Raw genomic sequence first — 7,841 nt, 5'->3', positions numbered from 1 at the left:
TGTACATAATAGAATTATAGTTTCGTGTGCAATAATCTTTTTATTGTCCTATATTATGGAAATGTTTATTTTATTTCATAAATTAAAATAAAACTTTTTTTTTTTTAATGTTTAAGGAATTAAAGAAAGAAAAGAAAAGAAGGGATAGAGGTCCTTCCCAGTCAGGGTACTCTCAGCACTTAATATGGTTCCTGGCATATAGTGGGAGCTTAATAAATGTGAATTGAATTGAATTGTCCATGGTAGGTGTTCTCTAAGATTGGATTTCAACCTCTGCTGCTCTTCCAGTCATTTTCACTCTATCAATCCATCCATCCTCATCCTCCCACAGTAGCCAAAAACTGCGATGACCTTACCTCCTTTCTGGTTTCTTTGGCAGGGAACTTGTTCAAGGTTAAAGTAGTAGTTAATTGGCAGAGCAGAGGCTGGAACCCAGGATACCTATAACAAAAATCAGGTTCTTAAAAACTCCACAGAATCATAGATCTTGAGGTAGAAGGGAGTTTAGAGCTCATCTGATGGTATTAACCCCCTCATTTTACAGATGAGGAAAACTGAGGCCTGATATCCTAGATAGTTTGATTTAATCAAAGCTACACCGCTAGGATTCCAACAAAAATTGAGACAACAAAGTCAGGCCTCCTCTCCACTCTAACAAAAATCCAGACCACCCTGCCCCCGAGTCAACCCACACTTAGCACTGATTGGGGACCCATCTGCCTTGCCTGTAGTAAATGACTTGTAACAGGCCCCACTCCACTTTCTGGGACAGAAAGAGCTGGGTGTTGAGAGTGTCAAACATCCCTTTCTGAGTGTTTCTGGCTCCAGAGCACCCCATCCTGAAGAGCCTGGCTGAGAGGGGCTTTCAGCAGGCCCTGAGAGGTGGCAACAGGCCTCTGTGAAGAGACGGAACCCACCCGCTCCCCTCCCACCCTTCTGCAGAGACACTGGGGCAGCCGGGGAGGGAAGATTGGGAGCCAGATTCCTAAGGCATCTGGATAATATCAGTCATTCAACTGTCTAGGGGACTGGGGTGGGGGGAGGTGGGGGAGAAGGAAGATCTCTCCCCTTAGAGAATGCTAAATACACTACTGTCTTTGGGCCTGAGGTCTGAATCCTGGAGACCGACTTCGAGAGAAGGACCCCGCCATACTCATCAGCCATGAACTCTGCTCCTGTGCACAAGCCCTCATTAGTTGGAGGGCAGACGCAAGGACCAGAGGGACGCAAAAGGTCAATTATGATATTTGTCTGACAGAGAGAACGAGGGAGGGAGCCAGGGCTAGACTTCTGGCTGGTCAGCAATGGGGGAGGGGGGAATAGGGGGGGAAGAAGAGAGGACGATCAATCTCTCCCCCTCTTGGGGCTTTCGATGCAAAACTGAACCTGATGCTTCCCAGACAGGCCGGCACCAGGGGTCATTTCTGTAGGCTGTAAGGATTGCTGATGGCAGCTGTGCGGACAGGTGTAAATCTGTCCCAGCATTCCTGTCCCCACCCTTCCAGCTCTCCTCACCTGAAGCTGGGCCCATTTATTACACAGTCCTGCAAACAGCTCAGACCTCCAAGAGGCCTAAACACACAGTCCCCAGGTACACATCTGCCTGGATCCATGGTGCTTTTTTTTTTTTTTAAGATTGGGTTGGGTTTTTTTGTTTATTTGTTTTTTGGGGAGTTTGTGCACCTTAAGGCAAACTCCATCAGCTGTTTGTGAAAGAAAAATAAACATGAGTCACTCCAGTTGGAGCTGAGAGGATGAGGGGGTGGGGGGGAGAGATCCATCTATTGGCTATTATTTAAATAGCTTCTTTTAAAAATATCCTTCCTAGCAGATAGCAGGTGAGAAGGGGTAGAATAGGAGACCCACAAATAAGGTCTGGTTTACTAAAAGTCATTAGTAGGATAAATGATTGGATCTTGACTAATTCTTACTCCTCTTAAGTTGCCTCCCTATTTCTGTGCCTTCTTCCTCATCCTAAATCTGTCTCTCAATATGAAAAAAAAATCATAAAAGTATATCTTTCCCCAAGGACAATCATGGAAGTTTTCTTCCATTTTGCTTTAAATTTCTCTCTCTCCTCCCCCAGGAGGATCATATGCCCACCTGATCAAAAAGGAAGGGATCAGGACTCCCAGGAGAGAAATCTTTCTTTCTGACTCCCTCCCCTGCCTACTGATTGGCTCCATGATTATTAGAGAGATGGTGATGGGAAGATGATGAGGGATGGGGAAGGGAAGGGGAGGGAAGAATGGAGGAATGGAAATCCTTTTACAAAGATCTTTCTTCACTGGATTTCATCTTGGACTAATATTCTATAAAGGATGGGGGAGGGAGAGGACAGAGATGACTGTTGGAAAGCCCTAATGAATGATAACTTAACTCCTAAGTTGTTGGTATTAGACAATCGCTATCATAGTGAAACCATATTCCTGGGGGTTGGGGGGGTGGAGTTCACTTTGGGAATTGGTTACTTGGAAAGACTAGAGAGTGATTTAATGGATACATTAATAGGGAGATAGATAGATAACTTTGGAAGCATGTTAAGTAATGAGACTTGGGAGATACACAGAGGCAACTGAGCAGCTGGCTACTTACTGGCTGGCCCCATTTCGACCTTATTTTCCTTAATCTTTCTTACTTATTTCCCCTCTTCTTTTTTTTTTTTTAACTCTTTTCTTTCCTTTTCCTCCTGTTATCCTTGTTTTCTTCTTCCCCTCCCTCCATACTTTCTTCTATTTTTTTTTCATTTTCTTCTCTCTTTCCCTTCCTCTCTTTCTCTTCTTTCAATTTTCCTTCTCCATAGATTGACTTTAGAACACTTGATGATACCTTGAATTATTGGAAATAGGCCAGAGAGAGAACGGGGGAGGTTGAGAGCTGCTGCCCTGTTCACTCACTAATGCCCTGTGGTTTGGAAAGTAGAGAAAGAAGCTTAGAAAAGACCCAGAGCTCACTTGAAGTTGTTTTTCCTTCTGGAATGGGTTGGGAGGAGAGGCAATTTGGAAAGGCATTGCGTTCTAAGATGAGACTTGAAGGGATTCCACGAAGTTCACTCGAATTGTGTATATCCATAGGTGGCTCATGGCTCTAGAGAATTGACAAGTCCCAGGTTTATTTTTGCTCCAATCACTGGATTCTTCCAGCCCTCTATAGCTATGGCTTTTTCTTAGGGAAGATGAGGCTTGCCCATCCCCAGACTCCAGCTCCAGCAAGTCCTGCTTTGAGTCACAGGTACACCTTTTGATCAATCCTCTTCTTCTCTGTCAAGCTCCAGCTTCCCTACAATATTTCAGCCCATCTCTTGCCCCTGCATATGCTTGCTTGGTTGGAATTCTGTAAGGAGAAAACAGGAGAGACACTGAGTATCTTGCCTCTTTTGTCTAGAAAGGTCTGGGAAGATTTACATGAAATTAATGGTGAGAGAGACAAGCAGAACCAGGAATACATTGTACACAGCAACAGCAAGATTGTGCGATGATCAGCTATGAAAGACATGAGTCTTCTCAGAGGTTCAGTGATCCAAGGAAATCCCAATAAACTTTAGATAGCAAACACTATGTGCATTCAGAGAAAGAACTATGGAGATTGAATGTAAATAAACACATGCTACATTCACTTTTTCTTTCTTTTTGCTTTTTTTTTTCTCTAGTGTTTTTTTCCTTTGTGTTCTGACTTTTCCCCAATATGATTCATTTAAAAAAAATAATGTACATGGATAACTAGAAAAAAAAATTGAAAATAAATAAATACCTGGGGCAGGACAGGAACTTAAGGCTTCCTAACTTTAGTTCCAGTGTTCTAACCAATCAGCCTCTTAGCTGCCTAAATTATTTGTCATAGATTTTGGGGGTGAGGTGGGGAGTTAAGCATACTATTTAAATGGGCTCTTTATTATAATAATGGAGCAGATCACTTTATACAGAAGAAAATCGATCTATAAGTTAAAGGGATTATAAATGTCACCTAGTCCAACCACATCCCTTTAGACATGAGAAAATTGAGGCCCAAAGATTCAAGTGACATGACCAAGATCAACCATGCAGGATGCCAAAGGTGTCTTCAAGTTTGGTCCCTTTCCCACAGTACCAAGATGCCTCCCTAAGTTAAGGTTTACAGTGGGTAACATAGGATTGGCCATACAGATAGGTACATAACAAGATTATCACTCAATACACAATCTTATAAACTCCAGCTTCTTAAACTGTGGGTCAAAACTTCACACAGGGTCTCATAACTGAATCGAGGGTTGCAAAATTACGATTTATTATCAGTAAATATTTGATTTGCATGTCTATTTTACATTTCTACATACCTGGGGGTCACATAAAAATTTCTCAGACTGAAAGGGATCAAGAGTGGAAAGTTTAAGAAGCCCTGTTATAGATCACAAGAGGTTTTACACAAACTTCATGCCCCAGGGCAAATTGCCTCTCTGCTGGGAACACTGCCTAAGCATGATGATTCAGGGATGTGGGAAGGATTGATCTGAGGGTGCTCAGTCTCTCCAGTCAGGCCTTACAAGTTGAGGAGGGAGTCATATTACACCTATAAAGAAGCCTGAGCTGAAGAATAGGACCTTTTTCCCCCCAACCCTACCCATCAGCAATGACTAATGTATAATGTGTAGAGATGAGATCCCAGAAGGATCACAAAGATGACCCAAATTTCCATTCTCTTTTAGCTTTGAAACTCCATTCTGATCCAATGATGGATTTTTTTTTTCAACAGCTATTCCTACATGCCCATTCCCTGAATGGTTGTTTAGGGAAAGGAAAAAGAAACAAGGGTGAGTGAGTATCAGAAAAACTGAAATCTATTAGTCCTCGACTTCCTCTGTTTAGAACCCCCTCCTCCTATCCTGCAGCACATAGAATCCCAGAAAAACTCAATGGGATCGACAGAAATTCATATCAACTAGAAAAACACCTTCACACCTGCCAATCCTGTCATTTCCTCCTCACACAAGGCAACCACTTTTTACAAAGGAATCAAGGATATGGCACTTTCCCCGATTTCTAGATTAAATTTCTAGAATGGAAAAATTTGGAAAGAAGTCAACCATTTAGTTCAATTGCTTAGTTTTTAGCATCTGTGAAACGTCTACTGTGAACCATTTCACAGATGAAGGAACAGAAGGCCCAGAGGAAAGTAACCTATCCCCAGGAAGGAAAGAACAACTGAAAGATGAAAGAAGGATAAAGTGGGAAGGTGAGTTTCAGATATGTCGAGCCGCTTGTAATACAGTGAAAAATCATTGGAGTTTCATCTTTGTAGTGAATTAGCTGCCTGACTTTGGGGGATATTTTAGTCTCTCTGTGGGCCTCAATTTCCCCTTCTGTGAAAAGAGGGCGACCGAACTAGCTGACCGCTAAGATTCCTACCTATTCTGACTCCGTGAGGCTCTGTGATCCTGAAATCCGAGTCAGATCCGAAGCATTCAGCCGGGTTTCCTCCTTCCGGACGGGGATCCCGGATTTGGGGAGGCTGACACACCCCAGTTTAAAAGTGCAAAAGATGCGGGTGCAAGGCGCACAGGCGTTTATTTAGTAGCGACCCTCGGCCTTCGGAGGGGACTGTGATAGCGAAAGAAACTAAAGCAACAGCTCGGCGCCCGCAGGCACGAATATTTCCCAGGCCATGGCACACTATACGAGCTTTCTGGCCAAGCAGCCACGGGCTGGGACACCCCCTGAAAGAGACAGGGCGGGACAGTGACAAAGAGCAGGAGGAGGGAGCCGGGCTAGATTGCTTGGGGCTCCAGCAAGCGCAGCAGTGGCTCGGGCCGGCCACAGGAGTCTGGGCACATTCCCTCTGCCCACCAGCGGGCTCGTGTGCCCGCCAGCCTCCGGGGCTGAGGCCCAATACCCGACCGCAAACCAATTGGCCATTTCCGGCTAGACTCGCGAGGCTGGAGCGCTAAGAGGCCGGGCAACCCAAGCGTGGAGGCACCGGAGACACGTCCAAGGAATCCAAGCTCCGGGAGTCAGTTTCTTCTTGGGGTATCCTCTGCGAACCCTAGAAACAAAGGCATAGCGAGAGGCGCTGGCTAAGTGGGTGAAATCAAGTCACCAGCCGGCCTTTTCATTCAGCTGGGTCAAGCAAAACCTTGGGTCTGCCATCGCCCGTCTCCCACTAATTGTCTTCACTTGGACCATGTGGGCACCCATCGCTTACCTAGCTCAAAAGCGCATCCTATCCTGTATTTGATGTGATGAGGGAGGGAGGAGACCCGTGAGACCCCGAGTTCCAGGCCCTGTTCTGCACCCCCGAGCTGGGCGCCGGGAAGCAAAAGGACCGGGGAATTGAGAGGATAATCCCAGTAATTTGGCCATTGTCTCAGTTCTCAGAATTTCGCTTTCTAATGACTGTAAAGTTTGGAGCTCACGGACTTGGTCGAGTGCTTGAATCAAAGAAATTAAGAAAATAAAAAAGGAGACGGATAGAGACAGAGACACCGACAAAAGCAAAGAAAAGGAAAGAAAGAGAAAACAGCAAAGAAGGAGATCAGAGAAGCGCTAGATTCAAGGTCAGAAAGACTGGGTTCAAGTCCCCGTTTCAGACACTTATTAGTTGCGCGAAATGAACAAATCCCAGCCTCTCCGGACCTCTGTTTCCTTATCTGAAACAGGACGATTATTTTCAAGCTTCCCCCAAACTTCTCCCAAATCTCCGATCCTCTAGGCAGAGGGGGCTGTCTCTCTGTCTTTGCCTGTCTCTATGCATATGCACATACAGATTTATTACGTATATAACGTTTCCACATATAGATTGTGGATCTATATCTTATCTATCCATCTATCTATGTCTGTCTATTTCTAAGTCTATCTATGTCTCTATATCTCTGTCTCTATCAATCTGGAAAATGTTGACTTCCACTCGGGCTTTCTCTGCCAACTGGGCTCTGAGACACTACCTAGGATCCGGGAAATGGCTGGGACTGGATGACCCCATGTCGGGCCACATAGTAGACGAGATTCTTGTATAGATATAGGTCGAACTCCCTGGCCCCTGAGATGGCTTCCGGTTCTGAGGTTCGGTGAAACGGCGATCCGTACCTCCCTCCCTCCTTCGTCCCGACCTCCCCCACTCCCTCCACACTTATTATCGGTGTGACCTCAGGCAGGCCTTTCTCTGCTCCCCTGGACAATACTGCTGGAACCACCCTGACAGGTGGGGAAAGAAGGGCTTGGGACCACTTAGGAAATCGGGAGTGGGGGGGGGGGGCTACAGATCGTGTCCTGTGAGTAATTAATTCTTTAGTATCTTACCATAACCACCAATCTGTGGACCAAATTACCTGTACCATTGGTAGACGGGGATTGGTTAAAAGGATGGGGGGAGGGAAGGGCCTATCCCAGGTGCTCCGTCCGCTCTGGACTCCTAGAAAGCGGGTTCCTGCTACGGATGCCCAATTGCTCTTCCTCCAGCTGGGCTAGCCAGCCCAGCCGCCGCGCAAAGCTGGCCAGCGGCGCCAGGGAGCCAGCGCCTGGGGAGGCGAGAAAGAGACGCCCCTGGGTGTGGTGATTCTCCCGGGCCGCGCTGTGAGAGCCCAGGCGCCCAGAGGTCGCGGGGTGCCACGGCCTATTAGGTCCCAGGCAGACGAGATGGGAGCACACGAGAGCTAATGAGGTCGGCCTGGCCTGGCCGGGCTCCCCGCCTCCCTGCTCGCCTGCCTGGCTTGGCCGTGGGGCCGCCAAGCTCACCTCGCCGACCGGGCGCGGCCCCTGCGCAACTCACATCCAATTTGGGCAGCACAAAAGCTGATGCCCAAATCCCCGATAACAAACAGCGACGCGGGGACCATTCAGAGTCCGGCTTAGTTCCATTCGTTTCTCGACTAA

At 46.5% G+C, this 7,841-nt stretch overlaps 1 long non-coding RNA gene across 1 annotated transcript; it reads right to left on the bottom strand.

The window, feature by feature from the left end:
* LOC127545512 (uncharacterized) lies at positions 1–6,004 on the bottom strand. Its single transcript, XR_007949675.1, has 3 exons — positions 5,382–6,004; positions 2,955–3,333; positions 1–441 (listed from the first exon to the last, which is right to left on the bottom strand). It is a non-coding gene; the product is annotated as an uncharacterized LOC127545512 (long non-coding RNA).
* Between the last annotated feature and the right edge of the window lie 1,837 nt (positions 6,005–7,841).

Source organism: Antechinus flavipes, chromosome 1 (assembly GCF_016432865.1).
Source record: "Antechinus flavipes isolate AdamAnt ecotype Samford, QLD, Australia chromosome 1, AdamAnt_v2, whole genome shotgun sequence".
NCBI classification, from domain to species: domain Eukaryota; kingdom Metazoa; phylum Chordata; class Mammalia; order Dasyuromorphia; family Dasyuridae; genus Antechinus; species Antechinus flavipes.
The sequence above is the reverse complement of the archived record's forward strand: the minus strand, read 5'-3'. Positions and strand labels throughout refer to the sequence as shown.